The sequence below is a fragment of the Lactuca saligna genome, chromosome 4, assembly GCF_052625555.1.
Source record: "Lactuca saligna cultivar CGN05327 chromosome 4, ASM5262555v1, whole genome shotgun sequence".
NCBI classification, from domain to species: Eukaryota; Viridiplantae; Streptophyta; class Magnoliopsida; order Asterales; family Asteraceae; genus Lactuca; species Lactuca saligna.
This window is the reverse complement of record NC_136420.1, coordinates 324,867,441-324,885,893: the sequence shown is the minus strand read 5'-3', so window position 1 is coordinate 324,885,893 and position 18,453 is coordinate 324,867,441. Positions and strand designations below refer to the sequence as shown.

The 18,453-nt window shown below is 35.2% G+C and overlaps 1 pseudogene; it reads left to right on the top strand.

The window, feature by feature from the left end:
* The first annotated feature begins 14,166 nt into the window (after positions 1 to 14,166).
* Positions 14,167 to 16,622, top strand: LOC145040926 (uncharacterized; annotated as a pseudogene).
* Positions 16,623 to 18,453: the final 1,831 nt, after the last annotated feature.

The window sequence follows — 18,453 nt, the reverse complement described above, 5'->3', positions numbered from 1 at the left end:
ATCAACAAAAAAACATTCTCTGAGGAAACCATGGTATAGTGAAGAAGAAGATGATGAATAGTAGATAACTTTGTTTTCACTTGAAAATTTGTGGGCAGTGTTTGCGGTAAGAGAAAATAAACTGTTTGAGATGCTTTTATATCAAAGATGATGACTGGAGAGAGAAACCAGCATTTCACATTACCATAGCGCGAAAAAATTAGCCAATAAAAATATGACAGCTCAACATTCTACTATCAGTGACCGTTATAACAGACACGCTGATGTCAGAGAAATTCAAAAGATGCACCATGATTTAAATGTTCCATTACAAAGATAAGGTATTTTTCAGATTCACCACTTTCGGAATTATTGATCTTCCCTCCAGCTTTACATAAGCTAGAATAGTATCCATTGGAATTGTAACTAAGATTCATTCTTCAAAAATAAAGTAAGAAATCGGAACCGAAACCAAATTTTGTAAAATCACAAGGATTTTAGTGCAAGAGTGTGCCAAAGAAAAAGAATTAATCAAATGCAAAGTGTAGGATGGGTGATAGCAAACATGTTTTGATATGAAAAGTAGGTGGATCCTGGGAAACGATCTATTCCTTCTGATTCAAGAGAGACTCTTAAGTGCTTGTGTGGTTTCCTGTTGAATTATGATCATAAGTTTGTTAAGAAACTATGAAAGGCATCTTTTATTAGGTTTGATGGGTGGTTTCAGCTTCAACCAGATTCTGAAACTTAACATAAGTACGAAGATCTGAAAGAAGTACTTTTTTGACCAGTGTAGCCATAAAAACAAGTAAGTTTTCGATATTCTCTGGAGTAACTTGGTGTTTCGGAGAAATGTTCACTCGGAAATCTCATAAAAAAAAAATAAAAAACCTGGATCTTATGGGAAGAAATGACTTGGGACAAGAACATCTCATTAAGACCACACAAAGGAAAAACAAGATTTTGAACATTCAAAGGTACAAACCAATTGGGTTTTTTTCGTCAATTCATTGGGTAAAATATCTAGAACAATAAATTGTTCCATTCAATTCAGTGTTTAAAACTAGAACAAAAAAATGTTCATTGTTAATTCAAAAAACGTAATTGGATTTTGTGTTTCACTTGAAATCATGGTTATAACAAATTCAAGATCATAAACGCAGATGTAGTGTAACCTAAACCTCGGTGGTTAAACCTGAGAGTCTAAAGGGTTACATGTGTGACTATGAAATAGATGGAGAACAATAGATTGGGTGTCAAATGGATGGGAGTTTCACGAAAATCATGTTCGCAATGATTTTGCAATCATTAACAATAATTTTGGTAGCCCTATATCGAAACTATTTTTGTTCCGATAGTCAACGGAACTACATGGAAGTCGTGAAAAGATATGGAGAAAGAAGTTATGATAATGATTGTCAATACCTTATTGCAGACTAAAATTTATTAATGAATTTACCATAAATTCCTTGAAAATTATTTTTGATGCTTTTGGTTTTTTAGAAAACTGAAATAAATTAAATATTTTTGAGATTTTTGAATTTCTGAAAAGGAAATATAGAAACGAATAGAATATTTTGGGAATTTTTACTTTCTAAGAAAATAATAACCCAAAAAAATACTTTTGGATTTTTGCTTTTCTGAAAAGAATAATACACACAAAAACAAAATTTAGATTTTTTTTCTGAAAAGACTTACAAAGATAGTAGTTTCCAAAATTTGAACGAATAGTTACTTCAAACCTACTCCAAAGATCAGAATAAGTCGGACGTGAACAGCTAACTCCAACAGCTTACGAAGATCGGAACCATTTCGAAGTCTACAGTTACATTTATGATTATGGTGTAGATTTTAGAACAGGGTCAACTTTAACCATTCCATCCCTTGTAAGATCTAATTGAATGATATTTTTGGTAAAGCTTTTCTGAAGCTATTGGCTAGTTGATTTGAGGATCAAACAAAATGAACTTCCACATTCCAATCTTTAACATGGTCCTCGATAAAGTATTATACAAGCACAATATGTTTTGTCTTGGAATGTTGTACTGGATTATGACAGATTCGAGTGACACTTTCGGAATCACAATAAAAAGGAATTTGTTTCATATTGGTTTCGTAGTCTCTTAGTTGATTCTGAATCTAAATCACTTGAGATGTGCATGATGTCGTTGCAATATATTATGTTACATCTATGGATAAGGACAGACATGTTTACTTTTTGGAGTGCCAATTGACAAGCTTTCCATCCAGAAATTGACATCCTCCTGATGCACTTTTCCGATCAAGACCACAGCCACCAAGATCAACATCCAAATAGGCTTGCACAAAGAATCCAAAATTTTATTGATACCATAAACCTAGTGAAGATGTTCATTTCAGATAGAGGAATATGTTCTTAACAACCATCATGTGAGGTTCTTGTGGATTCACTTGGAACCTTGCACAGTAACAAACATCAAACATCATTTATGGACGACTAGAGGTTAAATACACTAAAGATCTAATCATCTGATGAAACAATGTTATATATGTTGTTGGTTTGTCAAGTGAAGGTGTGAGTTTTCTTCCAAATTCCATTGGAACTTTGACCTTTGAGTCATCCATCATTCTAATCTTGGCCAATAATATCTTTTTGAAAGCTTCTTGATTGATAAATAATCCCTCTAAACTCTATCTTATATTTAAACCAAGGAAAAAGTTAATTGGACACACAAAACTCATTTCAGATTTTGTCTCCATTAGTTTTTGAAATTTAGTAGTTAAGCTCGGATGAGTTGATCCGAAAATAATATCATAAACATAAATCTGAACTATCATTAAATGGCCACCATCTTTCTTTCGGAAGAAGGTGGGGTCAACAAAAACTTTTTCGAACTTAGAGTGTGTTAGAAAACTAGTTAGAGTTTCATACCATGCTTGTAGAGATTGTTTAAGACCATATACATCTTTTTCTAGAATATAACAATGATTAAGAAGTGTTTCGTTCACAAAACCTAGAGGTTGTTCAACGTAGACTGTGTCTTCAAGTGCTCCATTCAGAAATGCACACTTCACATCCATTTCATATACTTCAAAGTTTTTGTGAGTAGCATAGGCTAGAAATATGCAAACTGATTCAAGTCTAACCACAGGAGCAAATGTCTCTTCGTAATTGATACATTCTTCTTGACAATATCCTTTGCCTACCAGACATGCTTTATTGCAAATAACATTCCTTTCTTTATACATCTTGTTTCTAAATACAGATTTCACACCAATCACAAATGCATTTTCTGGAGTAAGAATTAATATCCATAGTTTATTCCGTTCAAATTCATTAAGTTCTTCTTGCATCGCATGAACCCAATCTGCGTGATCAAGAGCAATTTTAAACGTTTTATGTTCAATTTTTGAAATAATAGAATTAAACATGTAAAATTCTAATTTAGAAAGTAAAGTTGTTTGCTTCTCTTTTTGTTGAGCACGTGTGAGAACTCTTGAAAAGGTATCTCTGATCACTTGTGCTTTTGGAACCATTATTTTCATTATTCTCTGTCTAGAAATTTTCATTGGAACCATCATTCAGATTTTAACTCTTCCCCTGGAGTTGAGCACGATAATTGATATTTGGAGTTGAACTCTCCCCCTGGATTGGAGCATCATGAGGTTCCGATTGAATAGATATTTCAATTGCATTTGGAATATGTTGCTCATTATCAGTCTCTATTTCTTCAACAACATCATCCAAAATCTTTAGCAATTCATCCTCATTATTATCCTTGGCTTTTGTTAATGAAGAAATAGCCCTTTCAAGTTTAATAAACAAATTTAGAAAATCCTCATATAGATTCATAAGAGGAATTATCTTACAATATGTTGATGGAAAATTTTCTTCATATTGGCAATCGTCCTTTTGAAATTTCTTTATGTAATTATCATCAAATGTTACATATTTGCTTTCTTCTATCTTCTTTGATGTTCAGAACACGATACACCTTTGATGTTAATGAGTATTCTAAAAAGATTGCTCCATCAGCTTTCACATCAAATGTGTTCTGATGTTCTTTGCAATTGAATAAAAAGCACCTGGATCCAAACACATGAAAGAATTTAAAGTTAGGCTTTCGATTGTTCAGAATTTCAAAAGGAGTAATTAGTAAACTTTTATTAATATAAGAGAGATTCTAAGTAAAACAAGCAGTGGCAATAACATCAGCCAACAAATATAGAGGAAGATTCGTAAATGAGAGCATTGTCCTCGCAGCTTCATAAAGTGAACAGTTTCTTCTTTCAACTACACCATTCATCATTGGAGTGTAAGGCGAAGAGAAATTGTGATAAATTCATTTGCTTGTCAACGATTCTTCAAATACATGATTTCTAAATTCTGAACCGTTATCACTTCGAATTTTCTAAACTGGAGTTCGCTATTGTAGTTCAGTTTACTTGATAAAATAAATCAGTTTTTAAGTCGCTTTGAACTTCTGTTTAAGAAAGAATACCCAAGTAAATCGAGAAAAATTATAGACAATAACTAAAACGCATTTGTTACCACCAATGCTTTCAATAGCTGATGGACCACATAGATCAATGTGCATTAAGTCAAGTGGTTTAATAATCTTGGTATTCATTATGGAAGAATAACTCTTTCTGCTTTGTTTTTCGAGCTCACATATAGCACATAAGTGTTCCTTTTCAAATTTCAGAAGAGGAAGTCCTCGAACCAAATCATAGTTACAAGTTTGTTGATATCCTTTAAGATCAGATGAGAAAGCCTTCTGTGCCACAAGTAACTATCATTCGAAGATGCTTTCGCAAGCAAACAAATAGATGGTTTCCTTGAATCGGATTTAGATTGAGAGGATACATTTATCCTTTCCTTGTTGACGTTAGAAGAACATCTACAGATTCCTTTTGAATGATATATGAACCTTCTTCATTAAAAGTTAATTTGAGACTTGTACCTACAACCAAGTGAGAAATACTAATTAGATTATGTTGCAAACCTTCAACATAAGCTACCTTTTGAACTGTCAATTCCCCATAACTGATCAATCCATATTCCTTTATTTCTACGGTGGCATTGTATCCATTTTTCACTTTCCTCCATATTTCAAAGTCCGATACTCTCGTAATTCAGATTTCCCTCTTGTCATGTGACGAGAACAGCCGCTATCAATATACTATTCTTAATCATACTGCTTATCATGCATAACCTGCAAAAATTAAACAAATTTAGGAACCCAAACCGACTTGGTCCCATGTGAGAATTTCGTTTGAACAGGAAAAATCTTTGTTTTCTCAACCCAAAATGATATTTTTTTTTATCAAAGTATTGTTCACCCCTTTTTCCATTTTAAAAACATCAATTTTAATATCACAAAGATTTATTTCAACAAAATCAAATTTTCTTTGAATATGTTCTTTATATTTTGAAGCCATCTTTTCCGAAAACTCATTTTCTTCCGTTATCAACATTGTTTCATATTCTTTGAGAGTAATTTCTAGTTTGGAAACAACTTTATTTTCAACATTAACTTCTTTTGATTTAACATGTTTTGAAAACTGGAACTTAGGTGTGTAACTCAATTTTGGTTTCGAAATTTGAGATGAATCATTATTTTGATTAGAAGATCTTGGTGAATTGACAAAACTTTTATTTGAATTCATTCGAATTTTCTTCCAAAATTGTTTTCTTTTAGCCAAATTCTTTTTATATCTCATATTCATTTGTCTTCTCTTTGCATTAATTTCCTCAACAGATTTCTAAATATTTGCTTTCGGTTTTTGTTTTCTGTTAGGTTTTTCACTCTTTTCCAATGAAGATTCACTTTAAACTTCTTTTGTACCACTCTGTCTAACTGCATCATAACAATAGTTCACACAATTCAACAGTTCAGAAAAATATTTACCTTTTGATTTCCCGGAGGTATTTTCTGAGAAACCTTTCGTTTCTTCAGCATTGTCAATTGGATTTGACCAAAAATACTCGTCACACCCTTTTACATTATCAAGAGCAACAGTGGATGTTAATTCAGACGTGTTATTTTTGTTAAGTCCTTGTTGTACGAAAACATGATTTGCAGTTGTCTGAACTCTTGGAAGAACTGTTGCTTCTTCTTTCAAAAAATTTGAACCTTGATTTTCAACAACTTGAACAAACTCATTTGAGTTTTCATGAATTAAAATTTTCTTTGGTTCATCAAGATTTTTCAAAAAAGTGTATGAAAGATCCTAACTTTCGTATTTATGAAAGACCCAAACTTTCATACTCGACAATATAGTTACTCCAAAATATGCTACTTGCATATTCATAAAAAAATTATGTTACATTGATAAAGAGGTTACACACTACTGGATACAAACCGAGTATTTTAAAGTGTTATATATTACATAACTTCCAAGTATTCTATAGTTTTATATATATGGGAGTGCAAAATACAATAGTTTCAAACTATTCATAAGCTTCTATCGATACAATAGTTTTAACCTATTCAAAAATCTTCTACCAGTATATAACTATACTGGATGTTTATCTCCTACAATTTGTTAAACATCGAGAGGGTAAGCAGTGACGCTTAGTGAGTTCAATAATAGATACAATACAACGTTATGTCATATATATATATATATATATATATATATATATATATATATATATATATATATATATATATATACTCTTTAATATGGCATAAGCAAAGAGGAACAAGGAACAACAAGCGCATATGTGAATCACGTGACAAACATTCCATATCAATCATTGATTTGATTTAAAGATATACAATCAATGAGACATAACAATTTCCATGCTTGATATACATCAACAAAGCTTTGGCCGGAATGGAACAGAAGATATACAACTTTGGATTAACATTTTGGTAGATTTCAGGCTTAAAGCCCTATCTAACCTTCTGCCACTACCACAAAATAGAATTCATTCTCTTACGGAGACATGTTACACATGGCTAGAGGCTACATACTAGTACCAACGTGAATCTAAGTCCTTTCACTGATCACATGGTCAAAGGTATTTCTTTGCTATTAAAAATAGTGAATAAAAATAACCCGGGAAAATGACCCGAAATAATAATACTGAAAGGCACGTAGCACATATAACACATAACATACAATTATTTCTATATATTAAACTCACCGTGAAATAACTGGGGGCTAAAATATTAATTTGGGCAGTACTTCGGCTCTAAATATGTCTTTTGTCGTTGAAAACCGGGCTCTGCGAAGGTAGAGCTTCGAAACTGAAAAGATAAATTTTTCGGGCTTCTCGAGAGTCTCGGGGTATGTTTCGGGCTTTGGAATCAGTATCGGGGCTTCGGGGGAAGTGGAAGAAGAAGAAATATAAGTTTAGGGGTGAAAAGGGGCAAATTTCAAACATTTACCCGGGAGGTCTCGCACCCTTCATATAGGTGCGAGGCTCATATCCGAACCGAGGGAAAAGGGGCACGCGTCTGCGTGGTTCGGACCAGGTGGCAGCAGGGCGAGGCTCGGTTTGGTCAGATGGCTGCTTCGGTTTGGACCTAACTTCGGTCCAATGGGAGGAGGGCACGAGGGTGCGAGGGTGATCCGGGGGTGTCTCCTGCGAAGGTGTTCCGAGCTTAGTGGACCCCGGACTTGGTCCAATCAGAAGGCAACACGCAAGGCTGCGGTCCAATCAACAGCGAACACGTGTCCGAGTCGTGGAAGCCTCGCATACGAGGGTGACGTGGCTGTACTATTCATGCGAATTTTCTCGCAAAATGTGTCAAATCTTGTAAATTCCATAACTTTCGCATACGAGCTCCGTTTTTGACGTTCTTTATATGCACTCGAAGCTAAATTTATGCTCTACAACTTTCGTTTAGACTTCGTCGGCTAATTTTGAATTTAATTTTGATATTCTTATTTTTAACAGATCGGGACAGGAAAATCCGTTAAAAATTCATAACTTCTTCATCCGAGATCCGTTTTCGTCAGACTTTTTACCGTTGTATTACAAATGACGAGACCTTCAATTCTCGTTTCGATTGTGTCGGTTAAAAATCACTCGATCTAAAATTCGAGTTTTTAGTTGTCTACGGCTAAACTGAAACTTCGAAAAATCATAGCTTTCTCATACGAAGTCAGATTTTGGCGTTCTTTATATGAAAGTTGATTATTTTCACGAGTTCTACAACTTTCATTTACATCACTAAGGCTAAAAATTAGTTTATCGAAAACTAAATTTTTAGGCGACAAAGTATTTTTCGGATTTATCGCGGATCTTCATTTGGTCATAACTTCTTCGTTATAACTTGGATTTCGACGAGGTTTTCCCCTAAATGTTTCTAACGAGACTCTTTGCAACATTAAATAATAAAATTTCACTTATTTCAAATTTTATATTTTCGCTAAATTTCACTATTTGGCTTTTAATTGGAATCTCATAAGACTTCCAACATTTTATAAGTGATTCTAAATATAGTTTTACTTCATTTCTAGTAAAAACTATCTGTTAGAACTCAACATTAAAAATCTCTTAATATTTTATAATATTATTTACTTAAAACACGATTTCAAAACGTGTATGTTACAAATACCTCCTCCTTTTGAGGATTTCATCCCCGGAATTACATCGATTAAAATAAATGGGGATATTTTGCTCTTATCTCATTCTTATTTTCCCAAGTATAATTTGGTCCTCGATGGTGTTTCCACTTGATGAGCACCAACTCCACTTCTTTATTACGTAGATTAGTTGTTCTTTCATTCACGATCTCTTCCGGCTCTTCTACATATCTTAACTTATTATCCAATTTCACCTCGGATAATGGAACTGTCTCATCAGTGATGCTCAAGCATTTGCGCAGATAGCTCACATGAAACACTTCATGAATACCTGCCAAATCTTCAGGTAATTCTAAGCGGTATGCTTGCTTTCCAATTCTCTGGATGATTTTGAAAAGACCAACAAATCTAGGATTTAACTTTCCATTCTTCCCAAATCTCATAAGGCCTTTCCATGGGGATAGCTTCAACATCACGAAATCACCCACTTGGAATTTTATGGATCATCTTCTCTTTTCTGTATAGGACTTCTGTCGATCCTGAGCCACTTTCATTCTTTCTCGTACGATTTGAATTTTGTCGATGGTGTCTTGAATCATTTCAAGGCCTCCAAGGATCTTCTGCCCTATGTCTCGCCAACATAATGGAGTACGACACTTGCGACCATATAATGCTTCATATGGTGGCATTTTGATTGAAGCGTGGTAACTATTATTATATGATAATTCGAAAAGAGGTAAGTATTTATCCCAGCTACCACCGAACTCCAAGACACATGCACGAAGCATATCTTCTATTGTTTGGATTGTTCTCTCTGTTTGACCATCTGTCTGGGGATGATAAGTTGTGCTGAGAGCAACTCGAGATCCTAATTCACGTTGCATGCTCGCCCAAAAGTGAGAAGTGAAGCGAGTATCACGATCGGAAATGATCTTTAGTGGTACACCATGTCTTGCCACAATTTCATCCAAGTATACTTGTGCGTATTTCTCCATTAGAGTCGTTTCATGCATGGCAAGAAAATGAGCGCTTTTAGTCAGGCGGTTGACAATTACCCAAATGCTATCATGCTATCTAGCAGTCTTTGGTAATTTGGTAATAAAATCCATGGACAGTTCTTCCCATTTCCATACAGGAACACTAAGACTTTTTGGGTTCCATAAGGCTTTTGGTGCTCTGCTTTGACTTGTAAGCATACTAAGCATTCTTGTACATATCTTCCAATGTCTCTCTTTAATCCAGGCCACCAATAATCAGCTCTTACATCATAGTACATTTTACTTGTACCAGGATGGATTGACAGTTTAGATTTATGGACTTCATCTAAAATCTTCTGTCTCAATCCACCAATCTTTAGAATCCACAGCCTGTTCTTGAATACTTTTAATCCTCGCGGATCATCAAGTAGAGCATCATTATAATGTATCATCCCTTCTTTCTTCACATTTTCTGGCTTTAGGGCCTCTTCTTGCCATTTCTTTAATTCATCTAAAATAGTGAATTTACTGTAGTATGAGTAATGGCATAACACATACTATTGCGATAAACTTTTATGCTAAGTGCATCAACAACCACGTTAGCTTTTCCAGGATGATATAGGATTTCACAATCATAATCTTTGATTAGCTCCATGGCTCGTTGTTGTCTCATATTCAAAGTTTGCTGACTGAATATGTACTTGAGACTTTTGTGGTCGGTAAATAATTGGCACTTTGTACAAAAAAGATAGTGCCTCCAAAGTTTTAGGGCAAATACCACTGCAGCGAGTTCGAGATCATGAGTGGGATAATTCTTTTCATAATCTTTCAGTTGTCTTGAGGCATAGGCTATCACTTTGCCACGTTGCATCAACACACAACCGCGTCCCAATCTTGAAGCATCGCTATATACAGAAAAGTCGTCATCACCTTCTGGGAGTGATAAGATTGGAGCATGAGTCAAAAGATCTTTTAGAGTTGAAAAAGCTCTTTCTTGGGTTTCACCCCATTTGAACTTCACTTCCTTCCGTGTAAGACTCGTGAGAGGTACGACTATACGAGAAAAGTCTTTAATGAATCTCCGGTAATATCCTGCGAGACTCAAGAAACTGCGAATTTCGGAAGCATTACGGGGCACTTCCCAATTTTGAATGGCTTCGATTTTGATAGGATCTACGGATACACCATCACTAGAAATAACATGCCCGAGAAATTGAACTTTGCGAAGCCAAAATTCACATTTCGAGAATTTAGCATATAGTTTCTCCTTTCGAATAAGTTCCAATACCGCACGAATATGAATGGCATGATCAGCTTCAGACTTGGAATAGATTAGAATATCATCAATGAATATGATGACTGATTTAACGAGCATTGGGCGGCATAGCAAGGAATTCATAATGCCCATATCGAGTACGAAAAGCAGTCTTCGGTACATCTTGCTCGTGAACTTTCAACTGATGATAGCCAGATCTTAACTCAATCTTTGAGAAATAGCTAACACCCTGAAGTTGATCGAATAAATCGTCGATGCGAGGTACTGGGTACTTGTTCTTGATAGTCACCTTATCCAGCTCACGATAATCAATGCACATCCGCATCGATCCATCTTTCTTCTTGACAAACAGTACTGGAGCACCCCAAGGAGAGGTACTTGGTCGAATGAAACCCTTGTCAAGGAGTTCCTGCAGTTGGATCATCATTTCTTTCATCTCCGCTGGCGCAAGACGATAAGGAGTCTTTGCAATCGGAGCAGAACCAGGCACATGGTCAATTTGGAATTCTACTTGCCTATCCGGAGGAAGACCAAGCAAGTCATCGGGGAAAACGTCAGGATATTCGTTAACAACTAGAACATCATTTACAATTTTCTTCTCCTCTTTTGAGACATCAACTGTGTTGGCCAGATAGATAGAACACCCTTTCGATATGAATTTACGAGCTTTAAGGAAAGATATAATTTTTAAGAGTCTTTTTTCACTGTAGACATAGATAGGATTCTCCCCTTCAATAGGAATGCGTACTATCTTTTCATAGCACAAGAGTTTTGTGTGGTTCTTTGATAACCAATCCATGCCGAGAATAATATCAAAGTTGGGCAAGGAGATAGGGATCAGGTTAGCGAGAAAAGTATAGCCTTCAATTTCTATAACACAATCACTATAGACTTTATCAGCAAGTAATGATATACTTCCCGCAGTATCTACGTGAAATGGTTGCGCGAGTGCAAAGCAAGAAATTTGAAAGGAATGCGCAAATTTGTAAGACACAAAAGAATCTGAGGCACCAGACTCAAATAAGATGTGAGCAGGTCTAGAGTTGACAAGAAATGTACCCGTCACAACATTCGGGGCGTGCCTCCTCTGAGGTAATCTTGAATGCACGGCCCCTAGCTTTTGGCACCTCCTCCTTTTTAGTTGGAGTTACCCTTTGATTGTTGAATAGGGACTTGACTTCTCGCTAGTTGTTAAACAGAAGCTTGACTTCCCGTTATCTGACTAGTAAGAGTAGGGCAAAAAACGCTTCTTGTGGCCAATAATACCACATGCATAGCAAGTAACATCTTTTCTTGGGCAAGCTGGCTTTATATGATCCTTTTCTCCGCATCCATAACAGACAATGGATTCCTTGTCTATTTTGCATTGGCCCGGATGATTCATTCCACAAATACAACATGAAGGTGATTGCATAGAAAAAGATTGTGATCTACCGCGTCCACGAGAGGCATTTTGAGTTTGAACTTGATTACCAGGTTCAGTCCGAACGGATTGAGCTGGTAGAAAAGAAGGAACAGTAACAGTTCTATCAGTACGTGGATGCTTCGGAGCAGTAACAGTGGCACCACGTATTTCTAAGTCATGCTCACGTCTTCGAGCATATTCAACGGCTTTATTGAATGACAGAACTTCTCGATTAGCAACGAAATTGTGGATTTCGTGTCGTAGTCCCTCCATGAATAACTGAATTTTCTCGTCTTCAGTTGGAATATACTTCGTAGCAAACCTTGCTCTTTGATTAAACTGAGTTTCATACTCAGTCACAGTCATTCCTCCTTGTTTAAGCTCGAGGAATTCCTTCTCCAATCTCCTCCTCATGTCTAGAGGAGAATACTTCTCTATAAAACGAGTTTTAAACATTTCCTAGGCTAAATTCTCCTGGTTAAACCTGTTGAGAGCTTCATATGTTACTTCCCACCAGACCAAGGCTTCTCCGATGAGCATTGCGGAAGGATAATTAGCCTTGTCTTCATTATCCACATGAGAATTACGAAAAACTTTCTCTGTGTTCTGGATCCAAGTAAGAACAATAATGGGATTGAGAATACCGGAAAACTCTGTAGCACCACTACTCTTGAAATCTTTGAACGAGGGACGCTTCACCTTTCCTTTTGAAGATTCTCCAGTGGCTTTCTCTTTTCTCTTATCAACATTCTTTTTGTGTTCTTCAAGACAGGGGCGAAGTATATTAAGGGCCAGGAGGGGTTGTGGCCCCCCCTGATTTTTTTATTAGAAATGTAAATAGTCCATATCTTTTTTATCCATATTAGGCTTAGACATTAAAAATTTGGGCTGTGGCCCCTCCTGTGCTTTTCCAATATTCTGAATCAAACAAAAAATCAAATCGTCATTATCATTCGTCCCTACCCTCGTGCCTCGTCTGAAATCTGAACCAAACACTCCTTAATCGTTGTTGTGGCCTGCATCCCTGCGTGCTGTCACACTGTTGCCTGTGTTGCTGATCAGAAGATCAGTGATCAGTCCACTCTGTCTCCTGCCTTATTCTCCAAGTCTAAGTCTGAACTCTAAAGTCTTGCTGGTCGCTGGAAGCCTGGAATCAATTAATCAATGTGAATATTGAATTGTAAAGTGAAGCCTGGAAAAAAAACAATCATAATTACTTAATCAGGTTTTTTTTTTTCACAATAGGGGATATGAACCTACAATTACAAAGAGTAATTTAATGCTACAAAAAATAACTACCTTATATTATTATATATTAATTGGGGCCACTGTATTTGATAATAAACCATAAATGTCTAGATTCATTATGTGACACTATAACTAAATTATTTGCTATCATATAATGCTCTTTTTGAGTGTTGGTAAATTGGTATGAATATGATGAAACCTGTTGATGTTTGCAAAAAACATAAGGTTATATTTGGTTACATAAAATACTATAGAATGTAACATATTCAGTGAGACCAATTATTTGTTAATTTAATTATTTAAATACAATAATGATGAAGATGAATATCATTAATTGACCATTATTTGAATCTGTAGTATTTATGAAATTCCTACATGAATAATTATAAAAAGGATAGAGCAAAGTAATGATATTTAACCCCTATAAAAAAAATATTATAATATAAAGTCAATTCGTGTGTCTAGATGTTTCTGCATTATTGTCCAACAATTTCTTTTTTGTCAAGAAAAAACTTAAATCTTACACACAAGCTGTTATCTATGTTAAACATTTACAACTGTATTTAAGTGATTTAGAATTTTGGAGCATTGTTAATTAACCGATTTTAGATTTTTGCAAAATTTTTGCAAAAATATCAAATAAGATTTGTAGAAATAAGTTTTTTTTGCGGAATTTGGGTTGTTGGTTTATGAGCTTATGATTTCACTTTTTATTTTTACAGATACAATCATATAAATCTCACAATTTCATGGAAAAAATGAAAACCATTGATTCTTTTTTCAAAAGAAAGAATGATGATGAAGAAACTCATAATGATAATCAGCAAAGTAAACGTTACAAAGCTTCAACAAGTGAGCCGCAACCGCAAGAACATGAAAACCAACAAGAGAATGATATTGATGAAGCTACACAATCAAATCCTAATGAAGTGGATCTTAAGCATCTAGAAAGAGATCCCGCTAAACGAAAACAAATGTGGGAATATCCAGTTAATTAAAGGGAACAAGTAAGACGAGCTTATATGACTTTAGGACCTTTCCAAATACGTCTTCAAGAATATCATGCTAAAGGTTCAAAGAAACATCCTCGTAGATTCCAATATTCTTGGTTTAACATTTTCCCTAATTAGTTAGAGTATTCTCCAACAACACATGCTTCTTATTGTTTTATTTGTTATATATTTAATGATAAACCAAGTGTGTGCCATGGTTATGATGCATTTACTGTTAAAGGATTTGACAATTGGAAAAAAGTTAATGATGGGAAAAATTGTGCATTCTTGAAGCACATTGGTTGTTCACAACATAGAAATGCTGTTACATTTGCTGAAAACTTGATGAACCAAGCAACACACGTTGAAAATATTATAGTGAAGCAAAATGAAGCACAAATATTGAAGAACCGGTTACGATTAAAAGCTTCAATTGACACAGTTCGTTGGTTGACATTTCAAGCTTGTGCTTTACGAGGACATGATGAATCGCCTAATTCCAAAAATCGAGGTAATTTTCTTCAACTACTAAAACTTCTAGCATCTTATAATGATGATGTTGCAAATGTTATATTAGAGAATGCTCCTTATAATTCAAAGTATACTTCTGGAGATATTCAAAAAGAAATTCTTAGTACTATTGCAAATAAAGTTCGGAAGCATATTCGTAGTGAAGTCGGGGATTCGTACTTTTGTGTCATGGTTGATGAGTCACGATATGAGTCTAAAAAAGAGCAAATGGCCATAGTTTTGAGATTTGTTGATGCAGAAGGGATCATACGGGAAAGTTTCTTAGATTTGGTTCATGTTAGGGATACCTTATCATTAACCTTGAAAACAAATATGTGGAGACAGCTTTTGCACTATCAATTTGATGTTAGCAAAATCCGTGGCCAAGGTTATGATGGTGCTAGTAATATGAGAGGGGAATGGAATGGATTACAGGCACTTGTTCTTAAGGATTGCCCTTATGCGTATTATGTTCACTGCTTCACTCACAGATTACAACTAACACTGGTGGCTGCTTCAAGGGAAATTATTCCTATACACCAATTTTTTACAAACTTAATTTTTACAATTAATGTAGTTTGTGCTTCCAGTAAGCGTCATGATGAGTTACAAAAGGCAAAGGCAACTGAGATTGAATATTTATTATAACTTGGTGAAATTGAATCAGGTAAAGGATTGAATCAAGTTGGGACATTAAGAAGAGCTGGTGATACACGTTGGGGTTCTCATTTTCGTTCTGTTTGCAGTTTGCTTAACATGTTTGATTGTACATGTGTTGTTCTCCAGGGAATAATTGATGATGTATCTGCTACTTATTCTCAACGCGGAGATGCTGATGTAGCTTACTGTTACCTGAAATCATTTGAGTTTGTGTTTATTCTTCACTTGATGAAAGAAGTAATGGGAAAAACTGATATACTTTCTCAAGCTCTACAAAAGAAATCCCAAGATATTCTTAATGCCATGGGGTTAGTTTCAGCAACAAAGTAGTGTAAATGATTTCAGGAACAATGGATGGGATTCTTTACTTGAACAGGTAAAGATTTTTTGTGAGAAACATCAAGTAGATGTGCCGGATATGCAAGTCCCATATACTTCTACTAGATATCGGCCTCGAAAAAAATGATAATCAGTTTACTTTTGAACATTTTTATCGAGTAGATTTGTTTACATCCACATTGGACAAATAGTTACATGAGTTGAATAGTAGATTCAATGATCAAGCGATAGAGTTGTTAAGTCTTAGTTCTACTTTAGTTTCAAAAGAACACCCTAAAGTGATTAACATTGATCAGATTTGTCTTCTTGTTGAGAAGTATTATCCTGAACATTTTACAGAGCAAGAGAGAATTCAATTACGATATCAGTTGGATATTTTTAATATCGATATGACAAAGAATCCCAGGCTAAGTCGTGTATCAACTATTGCTGACCTATGCAAAGGTCTTGTGGAAACTCAGAAACGTGAGACGTATTATTTGCTTGATAGAGTGGTCCGGTTAATCTTGACACTTCCAGTTTCTACCGCAACAACAGAGAGGGGATTTTCAGCAATGAAAATATTCAAGAACCGCATTCGCAATAAGATGTCAGATGACTTTCTCGCAAACAACTTGGTGGTTTACATAGAAAGAGAAATTGCTAAAAACATTGATACGAAGTCGGTAATTGATGAATTTAAAGACCTTAAAGGTCGTCGGGCTGAGTTGTAATTCTTTTTTTAGGTATTTTTGGTATTTAATTGTTGAAAAAAAATTGGTTTCTTTTTATGTGTAGGACAGTAACTTTAGGAATTTTTGGTGAGTAATTTAGGTATTTTTGGTGTTTAATTTCTGATTTTTCTTTTGGTTCTTTCATGTATAAAAACGTTAATTTTAGTTTGTAATACTTTCAGCCCCCCCAAGTCAATCGCTCAAGCTCCGCCCCTGCTTCAAGAGTCTGTTGAATAACACCGGTAAGTTTACAAAAGAGTCGCTCCTCAGGAGGAGATACTGGAGTATTCACTTCCTCGGCTTGAGGACCTCCACCAACCTCAGGGGTATGGCTACTAACATGTTCAGCCATTGCTCTTCAATACGGAGTAACATTGTATTTTAGAATATTAGGGTTTATTATTACCTAATACTTTTACTTATATATTTCCTATGGTTTGTATCCCCTATACTTACAATGATTAAGTTCATATATTGAACTTCCAATAGTTTAAGTCTAAATACCAATCCGTGGAATTTAGTTCACTCAAACTACTGCTCTGATACCATGATTGAAAGACCCTAACTTTCGTATTTATGAAAGACCCAAACTTTCATACTTAACAATATAGTTACTCTAAAACATGCTACTTGCAAATTCATAAAAACAATATTTTACATTGATAAAGAGGTTACAAACTACTGGATACAAACCGAGTATTTTTAAGTGTTACATATTACATAACTTCCCAGGATTCTATAGTTTTATACATATGGGAGTGCAAAATACAATAATTTCAAACTATTCATAAGCTTCTATCGATACAATAGTTTCAAACTATTCAAAAATCTTCTACTAGTATATAACTATACTGGATGTTTATCTCCTGCAATTTGTTAAACATCGAGAGGGTAAGCGGTGACGCTTATTGAGTTCAATAATAGATACAATATAACGTTATGTCATATATATACTTTAATATAGCAGAAGCAAAGAGGAACAAGGAACAACAAGGGCATATGTGAATCATGTGACAAACATTCCATATCAATCATTGATTTGATTTAAAGATATACAATCAATGAGACATAACAATTTTCATGCTTGATATACATCAATAAAGCTTTGGCCCAAACGGCACAAAAGATATACAACTTCGGATTAACATTTTGGTAGATTTCAGGCTTAAAGCCCTGTCTAACCTTCTGCCACTACCATAGAATAGAGTTCATTCTCTTACGTAGACATGTTCCACATGGCTAGAGGCTACATACCAGTACCAACGTGAATCTAAGTCCTTTCACTGATCACATGATCAAAGGTATTTCTTTGCTATTAAAAATAGCGAATAAAAATAACCCGGGAAAATCACCCGGAATAATAACACTGAAAAGCACGTAGCACATATAACACATAACATACAATTATTTCTATATATTAAACTCACCATGAAATAACTGGGGGCTAAAATATTAATTTGGGCAGTACTTCGGCTCTAAATATGACTTTCATCATTGAAAACCGAGCTCTGCGAAGGTAGAGCTTCGAAACCGAAAAGATAAAATTTTCAAGCTTCTCGGGAATCTCGGGGTGTGTTTCGGGCTTTGGAATCAGTACCGGGGCTTCGGGGGAAGTGGAAGTAGAAGAAATATAAGTTTAGGGGTGAAAAGGAGCAAATTTCAAACATTTACCCGGGAGGTCTCGCACCATTTATATAGGTGCGAGCCTCGGATCCGAAGCGAGGGGAAAGGGGCACGCGTCTGCGAGGTTCGGACCAGGTGGCAGCAGAGCGAGGCTCGGTTTGGTCAGCTGGCTGCTTCGGTTTGGACCTAACTTTGGTCCAATACGAGG